The sequence below is a fragment of the Triticum aestivum genome, chromosome 7D, assembly GCF_018294505.1.
Source record: "Triticum aestivum cultivar Chinese Spring chromosome 7D, IWGSC CS RefSeq v2.1, whole genome shotgun sequence".
NCBI classification, from domain to species: Eukaryota; Viridiplantae; Streptophyta; class Magnoliopsida; order Poales; family Poaceae; genus Triticum; species Triticum aestivum.
In genome coordinates, this window is record NC_057814.1 from 172826029 (window position 1) to 172848257 (window position 22229).

Here is a 22229-nt window from a genome sequence, read left to right on the forward strand (position 1 = left end):
GGCATCGCGAAGCCAGGCTTGTGTCTCAGTAACGCGCTCCTTGAAATCTGCTTCTACTTTGTCCACCACGGCCATCCTGGATCTTATCTTGTCTTGGCGGGCGCGGTGGAGCGCCTGGAGCTTCTGTAAGTTGGCACTCATGGCCTGGAGGAGCCGCTCTTCCTGGGAGCCGCCGCCACCGGCACTTGGCTCGTTAACAACTTCGAGCCCGGCGGCAGCAAGCACCTCCTCGTCGAACACCTCTCCATCGGTGGGTGCCCTGGTGCTCGCCGTCCCTGGGAGGCGGACGAACAGGTCGTCGCTCACCTTCAGGTAGTTGCCCGAGCCAGAGGCAGCGGAGGAGGAAGGTTGGTCGTCGACCACCTCCTCCTCGGCAGCAGCCTTGCCGGCCTCCTCGGCAGCGGCTTTGCCGGACTCCCCGGCAGACCCCTTGGCAGCGTCCTCAGCAGCGCCCTTGGCGGCCTCCTCGGCGGCGATCTTGTCGGCTTCCGCCGCGGCATCCTTGGCGACATCCTCGATGACGGTGTCTATGTCCTCCCGGTCCGCCGAGGGAGGACCTAGATATCGAGAAAGGGGATGAGGCGAAGCCAAGACCGAGTTTTCAAAAGAAGAGAAAAAAAGAACAGGGACGGAAGGCGGGTGACTTACCCGTGCCAGCTGGGAAGAAGTGTCCCCCTCCCCGCCAACATCTGGCGCCGAGGCGGAGCCACCAACGCCCAATTTTGCCTCCGCCTCCTCCATGTGCATGGGCTCGGTGCTTGGCGCCCTTGCCAGGGACGCCCCTCGGGCCGGCGAGATCGATGGGGGCGGCGTGTTGAGGGTAGCCCTCAGTGGCTCCTCCTGCTGTTGTCCTCCTCCTGCAATCATGGCAAGGTCAGCACCAAGGGATCGTACCCGCAACGCACGTTGACAAGGGGCGAGTGGTGAACTTACGCTGGGGGCTGCTGTCCGGGCTGCTCACCACCACCAGCGGCGTACTCGAAGTGCCCGCCGGAGGCTGGCCGCCCGCCGAAGCCCTGGCCCTCTTCACCCTCTGGGCCAGCGTCTCCGCATCCCTGCCAAGATGAAAATGAATCAAGAAAAGCGGCACGGTCTGAGGACACAAAGATGACAAGAGAACAAGATACTCACTCATCCTCCACCTCCTCTTCCGTTGCCTTCCTCTTCCTCCTTGGGCTGAGGGACCCAAAATCGAAGACGACCTCCGCGTCGACATCTGCCGGAGGAGGGGAAGGGGTGGAGTCTGGCCACGCCTGGACAAAGAAGAGGCAGTTGCTTTCTTCTTTGCCACCGCAGCCTTCACCAACTTCCTCGCCGCTACGGCCCTCGTCTGGCGCACGGACTCCGCCTGGGCTTGTTGCGGTTGTGCGGCCCTGCCGGGCCGGACCGGCTCGCCGGAGCTGGCCCGCCGCAGGACTCGCCCTCTCCCCGTGGCCGGAGGGTCGATAGTCTCGACCTCCGACGACGACGACTCGTCGACCACGTCTTCAATGAGAGGGGCCCCAGTGCCGGCGCTGCTGGCCTCCCCAGCGGATTCCGCCCACTGGGCGAGCTCCCTCTCCTCTGCGGCCGCCGCGGCCTCGTCCTCCATGCCGCCAGTGCTGCCGGCCTCCCTGGCGAGCTCCGCCTCCACCGCCCTGGCGGCGATGTAGTCCAGCTCCGATTGGGTGGTGTCCCGGATGAGCAGCGGCTCATCGCGGACGTACCTCTCTGCCAAGGTATCGAAGAACTCCTGCACCTGATCAGTCGGCGGCTCGGCCCAATTTGGGACGAGGCCGTGCGTGTTGAAATCCGGCATCATGGCAATGATGTCGGTTTGGCGCGAGTTATTGCTCAGCGGGACCACCCCCGCCGGCAACCCAAACAAGGGCCCCTTGGCAACCTTGCCGGCCTTCGCAGCCTGCCGGACCTCTCGACCTTGCCGTCGCGATTCACGTCGAGCTGAAAGAGCCGCTGGCAGAAGTGGGCGTGCCCCATCACCGTGAAGTTGTGGTTCAAACCGGGGCGAAGCCTCATGATGTCAGCCGCATTCTGGAAGAGCCAGGCCGACCTCCCCTTGTTGTGCAGTGGAGCGATTCGGTGGCGGATGAAGTCCACCCCAATCATCTCCAGGGTGAGCCCGGCAACGGTGAGGCGATGAATCCTGGTGGTGGCGACCTTGAGCTTCTCATCCTGGGCGTCGACATCGCCCCAGTCATTCCTGCGAACCGGCGGCGTCTGGCGAACCCAGCAAAATTCCTGTGGGTCCTCCTCGATCCAGCACCACCGGCCCCGCCACTCCTCCCACCTCTCCTTCTCAGCACACTCCAGGTATGTCCCTTTGGTCCTTGGGATCCAGGCGACACAAACAGAGATGGCGCCTCCCTTTTGGATTCGAGGATAGAAGTAGTGGCGGAAGAGCACCGTGTTGGGGAGCACTCCGACGAAGCCCTCGCAGAGATGAGCGAAAAGATCCATGCATGCCACGGCATTTGGAGTGAAATCCAGAAGGTGGAAGTCATATGTGTGCATGACGTCAATGAAGAAATCGGAGAAGGCGGGGCAGAGGCCACAAGAAAAGTAATCGACGAAGAATGGGTACCGATTCAGGCCGGGCTCGGCGAAATCGGCAGGGATGATACGCGTGGCCGGGTGCCCCGTCATCTCACCCCCAGTCTTCACCACCCACAAAGGCTTGAAGTAGTCCCTAAGGTGGACCGCATCGACCGTCAAGGGGAAGTAGGCGAACTGCGTCCGCCGCGCCGCCAACTCGCTCTCCGGTGGCTCCTTCGCCCTGGCGTCCTTGGCCACTCCCTTGCCTTTGCTAGTTTTGGGTGCCATGGCGCCTGCGAGAGGCGAAGGATGATGGACGATGAAGACGCGGCGGCGGCGAGCGAAAGCGAGAGCTTGAGAAGGAGGAAGGAGGGGACGGCGGTTCCAAGATTGGAGAGGGCACAGGGGGTAAATGAGCAGCACGCCTGCGGTTATCCCTTTTTACGGGGAAGGCACGGGCCGCCTCTTTTCCATTTATTACGATGTGATGCGTGAGGGCAGCGTCCGCCCCATGCATGACCCCCACGTCACGCACGACCCTCCACGTCGCGCGTTCAACGCGGGTCGTGGGGAAGCGCAGCGGACGGAAAAGTTACTGCGGTAAAATCCACCCAGCCTGCCCGCGCACCGTTCTGGGCCTAGCCCAACAACACGTCGCGCTTATGTGTGGCCTAGGCCCGGGGGCTCCTGTCGGTGTACAAAAATAGGGGCTCTCCTTTTGACCCCTTTACTTGTGCACGGGCAGTCAGAGCCGCGCCTGCGGCCACACTTAGCAGGGCAGAGGAGGGAAGCCGAAGCACAAGACAACCGAGGCAACGCCAAGACCAGAGACACAAAGAGCAAGAGGGTGAGGCGGACTTCCCGGCAAGACCCTTGCCGGGGCGGCCTCCGCAGCCCCGGCAAGAGCCTTGCTGGGGCAACTTGCCTGATGCCAGCAGAGCGCACCACCCTTGAGCCCAAGGGTTCCTACACCATCAACCACATTGGGACCAAGGCTCGGGAGGCACCTCCGTGGTGGCATGCAGATCTTTGTGAAGATCATAAATACACAAGATTAGATGAGGACCAGAAGACGACGATCCTCAGCGAGGTCCTTGCCGAGGAAATCCACGAGACCCCTGGCAAGCGCCTTGCCGGGGACGACCGTGGCGCCACGGCAAGACCCTTGCCGAGGACACCAGCAAGGCTGCGGCCAGGCCCGCGTATGCCAAGGCTCCACCGCCTCTCCCATGTAGCTGCTAGCTCGACCAGCAGAGCAGGTACCTGCGTGGCAGCATGCGGCCTCTACGCTGACTCGGCAAGCACCTGCATGGTGGTATGCAGATCTCGTGAAGGCTCCACCACCGCGCCAGCCCAGCAGCCAGCCAACATGGTGCCACGACGCCTCGTCAGCTCGGATGCGTGTCGGAGCCAGGCGAGGCGGCGACAGCTGGGACGAGCTTCCTTGCCATCCCGGATAAAGCAAGAGGGGCACGTCGGCAGCACATTAAATGCGTTTGTCCGACGGTGCCAGAGGATAGACTCATCCACTGTACACCTTTCCGCCTCCTGTGTGCCACTGTGGCAGCCCCTTTGGTCTATAAAAGGAGGCCCAAGGCATCCAGGAGAGGGATTCGGATCTTTTGGACAAGTTACACCATGTAGCTAGTTCAAGAACTCAAGAACACTCAAATACACACAAAAGCAGGACTAGGGTATTACGCATCCTCGCGGCCCGAGCCTGGGTAAACGATTCTTGTGTTGACTCCTAAACCTGCTCTTTTCACAACCCCGCGCCCGCCAACCGTAGAAGGGATTCCAGTGATCCCATAGGTGTCGTTTCCCCAACAGGGAATCGTTAGGGTTCTCTTATTCTCTAGAGTGTCAAGCATGGCCAGGGCAGCATTTGAATTTTCAATAGCAATGGAAAGCGGGAGATGTTTTTGCTCCACTGTTTGAGTGCATAACGAAGCCTCTTGAATTTCGTGCAGAGTCGTGTTGCGCAGTTAGTAGTGTGTACAGGCTTGGACCATGTATTTGATACGACCTCCATAAACCCCGGTGATTGATCCAGAAAGACTCAAATCGAAAGAGCTTGCTACGAGGGATAGAAGTTTCAATCGTGACCATGCACGAGATGTGATCAGAAACAGGTTTCCCTAGAGGCTTCACCAATGTGTTGGGGTAGGTGATCGTCCAATTATTCGAGGTGAAGAGCCAGTCTAACTGCTCAAGTAGTGGGTTGAGCTGCATATTGCTCCATGTGTACGATCGTCCCTTGATGGGAAGCTCAATCAGTTCTTGGGATCGGATAAAATCGTTAAACGTTATCATATCATTTGTGTTGCCACCTGGTTTATTGCGATTATCCGGACTACGCATAAAATTGAAATCGCCCATAAGCAGCCAATCTTCCGAGGAGGGGATATTAAGATTATAAAGCCAGTTAACGTAGTCAATGCGCAAATCCCCGGTGCAAGGGCCATATATGTTTACTAATGTCCAGGTCTGAGCCGACTGTGTGGATCTGAAGCGTATGACAAGCGCAAATTCTTCTTGAATAATAACATCGCCAGAAAAAAGGGCACTATTCCATATAGTGGCAATCCCTCCTGAAGCCCCACGAGATGGTATATAAGCAAATTTATCGAATCGTCTAGGACAGCAAGATTTGATGAACGCATTATTAATGATGGCTTTTTTTGTTTCCTGCAAACAAGCAATAGCGCAGCCACTAGAGGAAATCGCATTAAAGAGTGCCAAAAGTTTGTCATCGGCGTTTAACCCTCGCATATTCCAGCAGAGAACGTTCCAGGTTTGTAGAAGTGCCATACCAAATAAAACAGAAATAAGAGGAGCTGAGCAACACTAGGTCGAAGAGGAGCTCGCCTCCAAGGGAGCAAGCAGAGCCTCATCAGAAACTTCTTCAGGTGAAACTTCTTCAGGGTTGTACCAAGAAACCAGAGCTCCGAAACCGCCAAGAGACTTATTGATGTAATACTCTGTCTGATAGTCATATGGAAATCCAAAATACATCAGCCAAAGCTCCGGGCCAAAAGTGGTGGTGCACCTATTGAGTGCTTCATTGTGTGGGACGAAAGTGGTTAACAGATCTTCATCTTCTAACTCAAGCGGAGTGGCCACAGCAGTATCTCTAATGGAGGAATCGACAAATCCAAACAGGCCAATGTCGAACGGGTGGTCACTAGATTCGGTGGTGAAGAGCTGAGATTCATGGAGCAAACCTTCCACCGTAGTTCGGACGGCTGCACGGTGATGCAGAGGGATGTAGTGGCTTGCTTCCGCGACCGCCAGGTAGACGTTGTTGAGGGGGGCGATCGGACTGACCACCATGCCGCTACGAACGACACGGTCCGCTGGCCCAGGTTCAACGGCAAAGCCCAGCGGGAGGAAGGGGACAGGGTTCGGAGGATAGTTGGCCATGGCGGAGGAGCACCTGGCGGGCGGAGAGTGGGGTGGTGGAATGGCAGGTGCGGCAGCAGTCTTTGGGAAAACAAGGCGGAAGCTGGAGCATGAGGGGTAAGAATGGAAGCGGAGGAAATTTTGGGCACCCATTTCCATCTCTTCTCGTTGCGACGTCGAAGACAGGATCGTTCCATGTGTCCGTAGTGTCCACAGCATTGGCATCATACGGTTGGCTTAGGTTTTGCCCCATTTGATGGTAAGTTTCCTTTAGAGGAAGCAAATTGTGATTGATTACTCTGTTTCCCAAGATTAGTTGATATTATTCCAAAGCTGGACTATTGACCATGGTGACTGGGGCAATTAAATGCTTTATGATCGGGTGTGGAGCAAATAATGCAAATCACCCGAGCATGGCAAGAAACTGTTTTGTGTCCCCATTGAAGACACCGAGAGCACAATTCCGCCCAATTATCGGCCAAATCAGATATTTCCTTCGTTGTATAGCAGGCCTAGGCCAAGTCAGCCTGATGTTTGGATGTAAGGATGGGAGGCCAGTCCGTGTGCATAGGAGCATAAGCAAAAGCAGAAACTAAAAAACATTGTGGGAGGGAAGGGTATTTAACGCTAACCGGGCATTTGAATTTGCCCAAGGATAGGAAAGTCCCCGATTGGCGTTCCTCTAATTCCTCATGCCTTAAACCACTGTCCAATAACTCCTGAGAATTAATGTCCTCCGCAATAATCGGCTTATTCAAAATCGTTGTGTTCGAACCCAAAGAATGACAGGATGAATGTGGGTGATGATCCGCATGTTCATGCATCCGAGCTAACACTATGGGAGCAGAGGTGGTAGCTTCTGATGAGTGCTGATTTGAGAATGCCATACGATCAATCGGGACCAGCTGGAATTTGCTTAGTTACTTGGCCGATGAATTATCCAGAGATCGACCTTTGTGAAGAAAACCGAGGGTCGAATTCACAGCCATAGGTCGACGATCAACTGGCTCCATCAAAACTTCATCCGCATGCCAACGTGAATCAGACATGAGAGCCTTGGCAAATCGGCCATTGTAAAGATGGAAATGGCAAATGAAATCCGGCCAAATTCTGTCTTTGAGCCTATAAATGAAATGTCCCACCTTATTATTGGCCACAGAAAACCTGAATGATTGCTGGTTAATTTGAATCACCTTGAAGCCAGAGCTTAAACCACCAATACAACATTGGAGTGCAATTCCAACCGAATCCACAGAAAGTGGGAAAGATGTCGAAGAGAAAGAAACCACCAGAAAGAATTCCTTGACATCTCGAGAAGGAGAAAAGTGGACCGTAGAACCAAACCTTCTTCTCACCTGATCTGCTAGGGCAAGGCCTGGGGCAAAATCCTAGTGCAAGAGGCCTTCCATCGGGATGGATGAGATTTGTTAGGTAATCGAGTCAATTTGTTAGGGCTTGATCCCTAGTATCCACTATCTTTTGAGATTGATGTTGCTATGACTTTTCTATGCTTAATGCTTGTCACTAGGGCCCGAGTGCCATGATTTCAGATCTGAACCCTTTATGTTTCCATGAATATAAGTGAGTTTTAGACCCTATCTTGCAAGTTGTATGCACCTATTATGTATTATGATCTGCAGATCCCAAGGTGACAATAATAGGGATTCACTCTAGTGATGACCATGGTATGAGGAGTTCATGTATTCACTAAGTGCTAATGCTTTGTTCCGGTTCTCTATTAAAAGGAGGCCTTAATTACCCTTAGATTTCCTTATAGACCCCGCTGCCATGGGAGGGTAGGACAAAAGTTGTCATGCAAGTTCTTATTATAAGCATCTATGACTACATACGGAAGACATGCCTACATTGAATTGATGAATTGGAGCTATTGTGTATCGTTCTAGGTTGTGACTGTTACATGATGAATGTCATCCATACAAATATCTATCGCTCATACAATGTCTACGCTTTGCTCATATTGTCTTTGCTAAGTTACTACTAGTATTGTTGCTACTGTTCCAACTATTACAAAATTGCTACTGTCACTGTTACTATTACTATCTTTACTGACATTATCCAAACTATCATTCTACTGTGCTACTAAACATTTTGCTGCGGAGAATTATCTTCTCAGTTGTGGTTGAATTGACAACTCAACTGCTAAGGCTCATAGATATTCTTTGGCTCCCCTTGTGTCGAATCAACAAATTTGGGTGAAATACTATCCTTGAAGATTGTTATGATCCCCTAGACTTGTGGGTTATCAAATAGCACATGATAATTAAAGGTTCACTCGATGTCATTCGTGTACTCATATGGATCGATATGGACGTTCACGGTTCCGCTATCGGTCATTAAACGAACGGGGCTTTGTTCATGTCTATGTTTTAGTGAACCTACAGGGTCAGAAGATTAAGGTAATCGTGATTTGCTGAGTGTTAGTAGGACATGAGTAATGAGAAAATATTTCTGAAATAGTTTCATTAATATTAAAAAATAGTTTTGAGAGGAACATGAAGCGTTTCGGGGTCACGGGAAGGGTTTCGGGGTTTATCTAGCAATATTGGGCATTCCCGGTACATTATATGTAGGTGAAAATAGTTTCCGGAGATGTTAAATTAATATTAAAAAATTCTAATAATAGTTAGGAGGCTTTTATATTTATTTAAATATCAACGAACCTTAAAAGGCCAAATGGGGGAAAGCATATTGGGTCACTTGGGCCCAATATAGGTGGCGCCTCCTTCCCCCCTTGTAGAAGGAAGGGGGAGGCCGACTTAGAGTGGGTTTTGCCCTCCTCTTGGCCGGCCAAGGGAGGAAAGTTTCCCCCCTTGTGTGGCGCCCCTCCTCCTTCTCCTACCCCTATATATACTAGAGGTTTTTGCAGTTTTGTCTACACAAGTTTTTGGAGCCTTGTCTAGTTCTCTAGTTCTAGGTGTAGTTGATTCAATTAGAGCTGGACGTAGATCATCTACTCCTCATCTCCTCCCTCTAATTCTCTGGCGATGATTAGCTCTGGACGGTGAAGCGCCGCCGGATCGTGAAGACTGTATGCTTGCAATCTAGGGAGAGGTCGTGCTTTCAGTCTTCCATTCGAGGGATTGTTTGTCGACGGTTCGAGGGATCGTTCGTGGACGGTTTGAGGGATTTCAAGTACGATCTACATCGACTCATATTCTTCCCTTGCAACTCGGAGTAGGTAACGATCCGATCCAAACCGTTATTATATGTTTATAGTGTTCCTGGTTGATCATAGGGATTTTTTTGTTTTCTACTATGTTTTCGAACAAGAAGGAGCTCTCTTGCAATGCATCGGCCTGGGTTGCCCGACAAGCCAGCCGGATACATTTTGCCACACATTTTTGTGCCGCGCGCACACATTTGCGAACATGTATGCGTGGAAATTTCTTTTGCATTTTTTAACATTTTAAAACATGCTTAAAATGCATTTTCTTTTTGAAAAATGTGTGCATATGCCCATGCGTGGGGAGATGCCCTCTCGTTTCTCACCGTCCAATGAACAACATACCTAAGCCACTACCACGTACATATCTACAGTTTTGTCACCTAAAAGCAGCTTAGGTCATATCAACGTTAACCCTCAAAACGGAAAACACAAATGCCCGAGGACACGTCCTCGTCCTTGACAAGATAAGCGAGAGAGTCATCCAACATTATCTCCAAAAATTTCCCATTTGTCTGTTCGTCCTCTCCATCACCCGGAAGTAAGTTTTTCGTAATGAGTGAAATCTATTTCTAACTATATACCCTATTTCACAAAAAGCTTCACAGAAGAGAAATAATCGGTTCCACTCTTTTGGCATAATCTGTTACAAATTTTCCAAATAATAAATGAAATTGGATCTATTGGAAAAAATTGAATGGATCTGTTCAAAAATTAGAAATGGTCTTCTGAAATAGTTGACATTGATATTTTGAAATTGAAACATGTCTTTTGAAATAATTGAAACGGATCTTCTGAAATTATAGAAATGACATTTTCAAACAACTGAAATGTGAATTTTGAAATAATTGAAATTGATCATTTAAAATAATTGAGATCAATCTTTTGAAATAATTGAAATGTATCTTTCATTTTTGTTAGAAATCGGTAGTTTAAATAATTGAAATCGGTAGTCTGAAAAATATTTGAAATTGGCCTTTGGAAAATATTGATATGGATCTTTTGAAATAATTGGCCAGTCTTTTGAAAAAAAATGAAGGGGAAAAGTAAGTGGCACATCATCTCTTTTTTACAAAATTACTGTACACATCACGATTTTTTATCAAACGATGCGTTCAAGTTGGGTTGCCGAACGATATGCTATAGGTTTATTCACAAACCGGCGCACACACACCCTCCATCATGTGCTTGGCTCATTTACAATTTTTTTTTATTCTTTTAACCTCCAAAACATACATGTGCGTCGTGGGAGTTGTACTCCATCCCTCTAGGTTTAGTTCAAGCAACCCTAACCAACAGGGACTACTTACTAGTTGTGCCCATTTTATTCCCTTTTTCGCTTCTTGTGTGGTAAATATAAATCAAAAAATAATAATGCATTCACAATCTGGTTTTCTTTTCCTTTCTTTTCTGTTTGGCCGATTGATCTTCTATTTTTTCATTTTCTCTTACTTGCTTTTTTTATTTTCTTAATACGCAAACTTTTTCCAAATTTCATGAATTTTTTCCCAAATTCATAAACTTTTCCAAACTCATGAAATTTTTAGCCATGATTGTTTTCCCAAATGCATGAACTTCTAGCTCATGAAAATTTTCAAATTAAGTTTTTTTCCAAATTTTGTGATTTTTTTCAAATTTCATAAATTATTGAAATTTTCATATATTTTTTGAATTCGTGAGCTTTTTCAAATTTGTGATTTTTTTCTCAAATTCATGAACTTTTTAGGCCTTGAAAGTTTTTCAAATGCATGAAATTTCTGATCATGAACTTTTTCAAATTTTGTGAACTTTGAAAAATTTTCATGAACATTTTTCCAACTTTTTTCCAAATTCTTGAATTTTTAGAGATGAACTTTTTCAAATTCATGAGTTTCTCCTGACATTTTGTATTTTTTTCAAATTTCGTGTACATTTTCCAGTTTTCATGAACTTTTCAAACACGCGAACTGTTTTCAAACTTGTGAATTATTTAGCCGTGAACTTTTTTCAAATATTGTACTTTTTATCTTGCGAACTTTTGTCAAATTCCTGATTTTTTTCAATTTCGTGAACTTTTTTTAAAATTTCATGATCCTTTTTCCAAATTGCTGGTCTTTTTTCTAAATTCGTGAACTTTTTTAAATTCGTAAGCTTTTTTGCAATTTGGATGATCCATTTAAAATTTGTGTACATTTTCAATTTTGCGAACCTTTCAAAATTTTGAACTATTTTTCAAATTTGTGGGTTTTTTATGAATTCTTTCCGGAACTGATGTTTTCTTTTTTCCAATAATTTATACTATGTCGAATAGATTGTTTCCTGCTAGTAAACAACTAAGTGAGCTCGGTCTAGTGGTTGTCAACTATGGTGTCCCGAGTTTGAATCCCACTTCTCCCACATAACGATCAGAAATGATGGTCACTTCTTTTCTTCGTGTTTGCTTTTTGGGCGTGTTGCTGGGCCGGCCCACTGCACGTCACGTGCGGGCGGTAGCAGCGTTAACGGGGGCTTAAAGCGAATTTCGTTCTACCGGGGCTTGGCACCAATCTCAGGTATCACGTTTATGTGTAAATTGAGGACTTTTTGCTATCAATGTTACTGTACTTTTTGAAAGTTAGGCTTTCTACCTTTTCTTCTTTCCATTTTGCCAACGTTCCTTTTTTTTCCAATGTTAATTGTTGTTCATACTGCGTTTTCTTGTTTTCTTGTTCCCGAACATTCATTTAATCATTTTCATAGCTTTTCTGTTCCCATTTTTCAACGTTCTAGTTGTTTTTCTACCCTAGAAAACAATAGTGTGTGGACAGAATTTGAACCGGTCTTTTTTTTCCTTTTTCCATATGTTTCATGTGGATTTTTCATCATGAACTTCCGGTAACTTCTGTATAATTTTTGACCAAGAATTTTTTTTCATTGAAATATACCCCTAAATTATGTATACATAGGGTTTTACTTTACGTACCGCAGACATGATATCCTATGTAAAAACATTACGATAACATCAACCCGAGAAAAACTATTGAAACATACCTCCGGTAACTTATGTGTAAGTAGCATGATAATATACACACCATAGAACCAATAACTTACGTACAAAACACACAATAACTTTTAATGGGTGAGGTTGCTAAAAAAACATAGCCTCGATAATTTCTATGTGAATAAATACGCACAGCAGAGCCCCGATAATTTCGTGTACTAAAACCGCGGTAACTTCTGATCCAGGCTAAAAGTTGTTAAAAGCATACCCCGATAACTTTTGTGTGAATAGTATGATAATATACACACAGCAGAGCTGATAACTCGCGTACAAACACTATGGTAACGTTTGACCTTGGGATAAAAACTGTTGAAAAACATACCCCGACAACTTCCATGCAAATAACTTGATAATATACACATCGCGGATATGATAACTTCAGGACAGACATCGTGGTATCTTTTTTACCCTGGAGGTGAAAATTTGTTGAAAACATAACCCTCTGTAAATTATGTGCAAACAACATGATAATATACACACACCAAAGGCATGGTGACTTACTTAGCCTAGACGTGATAAGTTATTGACTCGGACAGAAAAACAACATACCAACATGGGATCCAAATTTGAAGGCCTTGTCGCGATGGTTTTGTTTGGTGAAAAATGATTTTGAATCGGACAAACGGTTTGAACTACAAAACATTTTAAATTTTCTAAATCGGGAGAATCTAGGATGGCATCCATCTTTTAGTTCTCAAGCACATATGTACATGTGCATGTGCAGAAGGATGGGGGAACCATTTTTTATGCCCCTAGCAACTTCAGTGCAAATAGCACAATAACTTACATACTACATGCATTGTAACTTATGTAGCCTAGGCGCGGTAATTTTTTACCCAAAATAAGTCGTCGAAACATGCCAACATGACATCTAGTTTCAAAGATCTCGTCGCTACGAATATTTTGCGTGAAAATGCATTTTGCATCGTACCGATGGTTTGAGCTGCAAAATATTTTAAATTTTCAAAATAAAAATTAAGCATGACACCAATTTTTTTTGTTCTCGAGTGCATGTATGCTTGTAATTAGAGGAAGAAGTGCAATAAAAGGAGGAGGGAGGTGTTTACTGGTTAAGCTTAACTACCACATGGTTGATAGTTAGTGCGGTCCAAAATTGAAATGACCTTTAAAAAAGTTAAGTAACCTTTCAAAGTAATTGAAATGGAACTTTGAAATAATTAAATGGTCAAATAGTGGAAATTACCTTTTTTGAAATAATAAAATATTTATGGAATAGCTAAAATCATTTTATTGAATAGTGAAACAATCCAAATCATTTTTTTTTGAAATAGTGGAAATTTATGTTTTATGAAATTGATTTCAAATGTAATTCAAACAATAGAAATAATAAGAAGTTCAAATATATCCAATATTGACTTGTTCTAAATTTCAAAATGAAGATTTAGTTCAAAAGATATTAATCAGTAAAAATATGACAATGAAATTAAATCAGGTCTTGAGTATGGGGAAAGAAAATGTATGGATGGGTCATTTCCAATATCTCGCTCTCTCTTCTGACATAAAGGTGGCACAACCTGATGGAAGGTCATATGAATCTTGTCAACTTTTCACATGATTATACTCAAGTTGGACACACGACTCTCAGTACCAATGCGAATGATAGATATTGGCAACGACGGGTTTACCATTTTCTAGGGAAGCCGTATGGCCAAACGACGTGGCTCGGAGGCGGTAAAATAAATTAGACGATGTACGATGTACGATGTACGATGTAGACTCCTTTAGCATAGAGATGTGCGTTGTATATTTTTCTTTACAATTTGTACTACTTTTCAAACCAATTAGTACTGCAACTTGAGAGAAGTGCTTTTTTTTTGCAGATGAGAGAGGTGCATATTTTAACATCAAACTCATGCGCTAGTTTAATTTGCAACCTTAAACTTCAAAACCGGTTAGGACACAATCTCAAACTATCAACATTGTTTACTTTGCGCCCCTAAAATTCTTATGTGGTTTTGACCCCGTTGACCGCCGAGTCGGCTAGCCACGTAAGCGCATAAATCGATTTCTGCCAAATTTCACCAAAAAATCAATATTCCCAGAAACAAATGACAAAAATATCGTAATATAGAAAACAATACTTACCATTCTGGGAAAGTTTCAGATTTTTTTTGTTTAAAATAATGAAAACTACCGTCAAATTTCACCTTTTGCACAAAAAGTTTCCCAAAATTGTCCAATTTTTTTAGAAAATCCAGGAAAAATCTATAAAACCCAGAAAACAATAATAATAATTCTGGGAAGTTTCATAATTTTATGCTTAGAATAATGGCAATTACCATGAAGTTTCCTTTTCGGACCAAATATTTTCCAAATTTTGTCGAAATTTCAAAGTTCTCAAACAATTTTTAAAATTAAGAAAACAATACTAGGCGTTCTAGGAAAGTTTGTCATTTTTTACATAATTGTTTCAAATTTTTTTGAAAACTTTGATTGTTTAGATTTGTTTTGCCAAGTTTTTTGGTCAAAAAAGCAATTTGACGGTAATTTTCATTATTAAGATTTTTTTTCTTGAATCTTTTCTAGAATGTTTAGAATTGATTTATTTCATTACAGAATTTGTCCCCTTTTTTGAAAATTTGATTGTTTGGGGAATATTCTGAAAATTTTGGAAACAAATCATATTTAACGGCCATTTCCATTATTTTAAGCAAAAAAATCTGAAAGTTTCCCAAAATTATATGTATTTTTTGCTTTAATTTTACAGATGTTTTTCTAAAAATTTGGAATTCTAAAAGTTCACAAAAATCGGCAAAAAAAATTGGCAGCAAATATAAGTGCATGAGTTTGAGGTTGAAATATGCACTTTTTTTGGAACGAAGACGCTAGAAGCGTCCGGCTTTAAATTAATAAAGCCAACTAGCAGCATCACAAGGTTTAAACATCTTGCAACCAAATCGAAACAAGTTCATGTTAGGCCCCACCGGCCAAAAGCACAACGCATAGACAAAGTTCAGATAACACGGCCCCAACCGAAGCAACCATAAAAGCGCCAATGCATCAGGTCACCTTCATCCGACGAAGCCAAAAGAAACCAAAAGAGACATGAGACAGCTCAAGCCGCTTGCCGAATACGCAGGATACTGTTGCCGATCTTCTCCATCGTGATCTTCATGAGGTCAACATCGCGTTGTTTCCCCAAAGGTGTCCACATCTCAAGAAAGAGTTGGCATTTGAATATGACGTCAGCCGGGTTAGCAGGAAACTTTTTCTCGATTGTCATTTTATTTCGAATCGTCCATATGGACCAAAGCAGTGCTCCCACAAATCGCCATAGTACCCTGGCATTGGTCCCGTGTTGCGATTGCAGAACCGCCAAAAGATCCGCTCCTGATCTAGGGTTCCAATTTTGTTGGAACACTTCCCGCACGGCACACCATGCAAACTTAGCTAACGCGCACTGAATAACGCATGGTTCACATCCTCATGCAGCTCACACACTATACATGACCCATCAGACGGGCCGTTGCGCTTGGCAACGTTGTCGGCCGTCGGGAGGCGATTTCAAAACATTTGCCATAGGAAGATTTTGATCTTGAGCGGGAGCCCCGCCTTCCATAGCCCCCTAGCTATGTCTAGGGTGTTCCCCTCGGTGAGTTTGCTATACATAGACTTGACCGAGAATTTTTGGGACGCAGACAAGTCCCAGGACACCTTATCCGCTCCCAAGCTGAGTTGGTGGTGAGCGATCTGGGCCTGCAGCGAGTCCCAACTCGCCGCTTCTGCCTGCACTAGAGGTCGTAAAAAGTGAATCGCCGGAGGCATAGAGCGCAGGACGTCGCCCACCAAAACATTGGTATCCCAGGCCACATTGTATAGCTGCGGGAAAGCTTGCCAAAGGGGCCTAACATCAAGCCATTTGTCTAACCAGAATCGCGTTGACATGCCATTCTTCGCCTCAAAACTCGCACCTAACGTAAAAGTCGGGCGCACCGCCTGGATGCCGTTCCAGAACGACGATCCCGAGGGCTTGGCGTTGAACACGTTCCCGTCCGGGAAGTACTTCGCACAGAGCATGTCGGCCCATAGACCGGATTCATTATTGGCTAGCTTCCATCACCATTTGGTCAATAAGGCAACATTCATAAGCTTTGAATTAGTGATCCCCAGACCACCAAATTTCTTGGGCCTACACACCGCCGCCCACTTAACCAAATGGTATTTCCTCTTCGTTCCAGCTCCTTCCCAAAAGAACTTGGAACGAGGTGTGTCAAGCTTCGCATGGACCCCATCCGCTAATAGGAACATACCCATTGTGAAAAGTGGTAGGGAGGAAAGGCTAGAATTGGTCAGGATCAATCTAGTGGCCGACGACATGAATGTCCCTCGCCACGGGCTAACTCTGTTAGCCACTTTGCCATACAGAGGCTCCCATTCAGAAATAGAGATTTTCCGGTGCGTGATCGGGAGCCCAAGGTACTTAATTGGGAAGCTCCCAAGCTTGCAATTAAGTAAATTAGCAATCCGCGGACTCTCATGCTGGTCCATACCCATAGTAATCACTTCACTTTTGAGAAAGTTGATTTTCAGCCCCGACAGAATCTCAAAGGCAAGGAGCAGCAGCTTGATAGATGCTATGCTATGATTGTCCGGTTCGAACAGCAGCATCGTATCGTCTGCATATTGCAGATGCGTCACCCCCCCCCCCCCAGGATGAGGTGAGGCACTAGCCCTTTAACGTGACCCGTCCCTCTAGCTTTAGCGATCATAGCCGCTAGCGCATCCGCGACGAAGTTGAAAATCAACAGAGAGCTTGGGTCTCCTTGGTGAAACCCGCGTTTATTATGAAAGAACTTACCCATCTCTCCGTTGATCGTCACCGTGGTTGCCCACAACTGACCAGGTGCATTATACGGTGCACAAATCCCGCCTCGAACCCCTTCTTGAGCAGCACCTCTCGCACGAACTCCCAGTTCACACGATCATAGGCTTTCTCAAAGTCGAGTTTGAGCAAAACCCCTTTCCCCTTGGTACGTTTCAGCTCGTGCACAATCTCAAGGAGCGCAATTGGGCCCTCCAAAATATTGCGCCCCTTGAGAAAAGCGGTCTGGCTCCTCTGGATCACCCGTTGAGCTATTGGAGCCAGCCTCATGGCATACGCTTTTGCACATAGTTTAAACGGCACGTTGATAAGCGTTATAGGCCTGAACTGCTTAATGTTGTCCGCGCCTTTAACTTTAGGGATAAGGCTAATCGCCCCATAGTTAAGGCGGGAGAGGTCAACTTGACCAAGCGCAAAACCATTTACTATCGCGTGGAACACGTGCTTAAAGCATGGCCAAATTTTCTTAAAGAACTCCACAGGTCTCCCGTCGGGCCCTGGAGCTGTGTCCATTTTCATTGAAGCCAACGCCCGGTCCACTTCCTCCGGGAGGAAGGACAGGGCGAGCCCGTCGTTCTCTGCCTGGGACACCCGCTCGGAAGGATCCCACAAATCCTCCCGAAGACTCAACTTTTTCTCCTCGGCCGTTCCCAATAGCCCGATGTAGAAATCGTAAATGTGGCTGACGATCTCATTCTGGGTAACCAAAACACCATCATCGAAGTTAAGGCACAAAATGGAGCTCTTCCATTTCCGCCCGTTTGCGTACGCATGAAAGTAGCCCGTGTTCGCATCTCCCTTAGTCACCCACTTCACGCCGCCCCTACGACGCCAGTACTCCTCTTCCGCTCTCAAGATACTAAGCACTTGGTTTTCTAACGAATACCTATGTGCCCATTCAAGCTCGGAGAACGGTCTCACATCAGCAGCAAGGTCTAAGATCGCTATCTCCTCAGTCAGCCTAGCTCTTTCCTTTTTGGATTCGCAACCGTGATTTGCCCCCCAACCCCTAAGGAAAGCACGCATCTTGGCCGCCGCCGCAGTCCAGAACTCAGCCGGGCCCCGTTGGGGTCCAACCTGCGACGCGATGAGTTCCCAGCGCTCTCTAAGCATGAGCTCGAAGCCCTCTGTCTCGAACCATGCCGTTTCAAAAAAAAACCTACTACTCTGCCGTATCGATTCCTCCCCTGAGGAAAAGATGAGGGGGATGTGGTCGGAGCCTATCCTAGTCTCCGCCACCAAAGAGCACAATGGAAACAACACTTCCCACGCCGGTGTAAAGAACACTCTGTCAAGCACGCATCGGACACGACAGAGCTGCTTATTCGTCCAAGTAAACCTCGCACCCGTACGAGCGGCCTCCCGCAAGGACGCCATCGCAATCGTTGTGTTGAACATAGTCACCCTTGACCAGTCCAGCATTATTCTTGTCCGCTCCCGAGCGGATCAAGTTGGAATTATTCTTGTTCGCCCTAAAGAGAAGTGCATTATTCTTGATCCGCTCCCGAGAGAAGTGCATTATTCTTGTTCGCCCTAAAGCAAGTAAATATGCACTTCTCTCTTGCAAGTCGAAAACTATATATTAATCGACCAAGAAATATACTACCGCAAGCGGCCACGTTCGTGCATGCATATTACAACCATATAGGCCGCGCCCACATGGTCACCACGTCTGGATCACACACATCTCGTCCACACGACCACCAATCTTCCACGTTGAGCCCTTGGGGTTGGGTTGACTTGTCGATGTCAACCTCCCACAGCTTGTTTGCTGACTAAAATTACTTCAGATTAGAATCGAGATCATACTATGCTATAGTTCAGTTCTAAAGCACCAGCGCTTCTTACTTGGCTGGGCAATTCAGCATTCTGATTGGATTGCAGTAGAGACTAGAGGCCCATAAACACCAGAACCAGTGTACTGCTTGTGAAGAGGCTTCCGATGATTCCTTCCCTCGGCATTCTCCTCGCCGGAGTTCGCCGGAGCCGCCATGCCATTGCCAAGACCACACCTGTTTCCGCTCTCGCTGCCCTCCTCTTCCTCGCAGCCGCCACATTCTGGCTCCTCTTCCTCGGGCCTCTCCGGTCGCCGCACACCACCTTGTCGTCCGGCGCCAGTACCCACGGCCTGGGCGCCACCTCATGCGACACCACGCTGGGCGAGTGGGTCCGCGACCCCGCCGGCGCGCGGCCGCACTACACCAACGCGACGTGCGCCTTCATCCAGGACTACCAGAACTGCATGAAGCACGGCAGGCCCAGCCTCGATTTCCTGCAGTGGAGGTGGCGCCCCGACGGCGGGCCTGGCTGCGAGCTCCCGCGCTTCGACGCGGCGCGCTTCTTCCGGATCGTTCGGGGCAAGTCGATCCTGTTCGTCGGGGACTCGCTGGCCAGCAGCCACGTCACGTCCCTCGTGTGTACCCTGTCGGAGGCGGAGATCCCGACGAGGCGGAGCGCCGATGGGTTCGAGCACTGGCGCTTCCCGGCGCACGACTTCGCCGTCTCCTTCTTCTGGACGCCGTTCCAGGTCCGATGGCGCCTGACGAGCGGCCCGCCAGCGGCGGTCGGCCCCGACCGGCAGGGGGAGGTGTTCGCCGGCCCCAACGACCTCCACCTGGACGAGCCCGACGAGCGCTGGATGCCCGCGGCCAAGGAGAACGACTACGTGGTCGTGTCCGCGTCGCACTGGTTCGCGCGCCCGGCCGTGTACTACCGCCGTGGCCAAGCCGTCCGCTGCCACGGCTGCGCCACCACGGACGGCAACGTGACTGCGCTCCCGCCGCGGTACGCGCAGCGCGCCGCGTTCCGCACCGTGCTCCGGGCGCTCGCGGGCCTCGACGGGTTCAAGGGGACGGCGATCCTGCGGACGGTGGCGCCGACGCACTACGCGAACGGAGGGTGGTTCGACGGCGGCGAGTGCCCGGACACGCAGCCGCTCGACCGGGACGAGACGGCGGACATGGCGGAGCCGGAGGGCGGGTTCTACAGGGCCCAGCTGGAGGAGTTCAGAGCGGCGGAGGAGGAGGCGAGGAAGAACGGCGTGCGGCTCAGGCTGATGGACGTGACCCGGATCATGCTGCGACGTCCGGACGGGCACCCCGATCGGTACGGACACGGCGCCGGCGACCACGGCGGCTTCGACATCGACTGCCTGCACTGGTGCTTACCCGGACCGATCGATGTGTGGAACGAGCTGCTGCTTCAGATCATGGCCGGTTAGACTCGTCGGGTTCCTGTCTGTTTTTGCATTGTTGCGCGCGAGTTTCTCTGTATCCTTACACGAGCATGAATTTGTGCCTTGCATGAATTTTCGCCTAGCCTCATATGAGCATCTCTGTAAAAGGTTCATCAATTTTTATTCTCGACTGTGCTATGAGGTCAACTCTAGTGCAGACACATTTCGTACGTTCGAGCCCGTTTGGGTCGACACGGACAAAAAAAACACGCCCAACACGCCGACGCAAATGGATAGATGTTCGTTTTATGTTCACCACAGCCCATTTCAAACCTAAATTTGGGCCGAGTTTGCATCTGCACGGACACGCTGTGAACGCCCGAGATGCCCTCCCCTCGTCCTTCCTTGGCCCGCCCGTCTATGGCACAACGACACCACTCTCTTCCAAAACACTCATGCCTCCTACTATGACCGCCACCCCCTTCTCGGCTGCCACCATCCCCGTCGTGGCCCCCAGCATCGTGGGCCCGAAGAAGCGCACCTCGAAGGAGACGGCCGCCGAGACGGCGAAGAGGGCCGGCCGGAGGAAGGAGGTGGAGAAAAAAGAAACCGACACCGCAGCCGAAGCCGCTAAGGCACATGCCGTTTCTTCGGAAAGCGATGCCCTCATTGCCAAGGCCACGCACCAGGCCCTCCTCCTGCTAGGGTATCGCGACGAGCCGACCCTTTTCACCACCGCCATGGCCAGGCAGCCGTTCCCGGAGTCCCCGCGCATGTCAAGAACCCTGCCGACGTGCGGGTACCTACCCAGAGACGACCCGACCACGTCCCGCTTCTCCACGTCGCCTCGGGACGGCTCGCTGGAGATGGGTGACTACGTATCGGCGTCCCCATGGTGCCCCCTAGTCTCAACGCCACTCATGTTGCCGGCCAAACCATCGAGGCGCAAAGGAAGCACCTACGTGTGGTCTCCCCGGCCAGCTTCTCAGATGCCCGCAAGTTGTTCGATGAAATGCCCACACCGACGTCAGCCAATCCGAGGTTTCACAAGGAAGTCTTAGAGGAGATGATCAACGAGAGTGGCCAAGGGGAAGGGTATGATGATGACGAGACTCAATATGGCCAAAACGCCGCCGGCCAAGACACCCAAGGACAAGACGGCCAATACAATGATGGCCAAGACTCTGAAGGCGGCGAGGGTGTCGACAACAACGGGGAGCCATTGTCGTTTGAGGAAGAGTTGGAGGAGCAAGGCCGGCAACAAAAGGAGGAGGAAAACATGAGGACGGGAGCATACACAATGGATGAGGACAAGTCAATTTGCGAAGGTTGGATGGCAACTGGATAAGTGTTGGAAGTATGCCCTAGAGGCAATAATAAAGTGGTTATTATTATATTTCCTTGTTCATGATAATCGTTTATTATCCATGCTATAATTGTATTGACCGGAAACTCAAATACATGTGTGGATACATAGACAACAACATGTCCCTAGTGAGCCTCTACCGGACTAGCTCGTTGATCAAAGATGGCTATGGTTTCCTAGCCATGGACATGAGTTGTTGTTTGATAACGGGATCACATCATTAGGAGAATGATGTGATGGACAAGACCCAAGACCCAAACTATGAACGTAGCATATGATCGTGTTAAGTTCATTGCTATCGTTTTCTGCATGTCAAGTATATGTTCCTATGACCATGAGGTCATGCAACTCACTGACACCGGAGGAGTGCCTTGTGTGTACCAAACATCGCAATGTAACTGGGTGATTATAAAGGTGCTCTACAGGTATCTCCAAGGGTGTCTGTTGAGTTGGCATGGATCAAGACTGGGATTTGTCACTCCGTATGGCGGAGAGGTATCTCAGGGCCCACTCGGTAATACAACATCGCAATAAGCTTGCAAGCTATGTGACCAATGAGTTAATCACGGGATCTTGTATTACGGAACAAGTAAAGAGACTTGCCGGTAACGAGATTGAACTAGGTATGGAGATACCGACGATCGAATCTCGGGCAAGTAACATACCGATAGACAAAGGGAACTGCATACGGGATTAGCTGAATCCTTG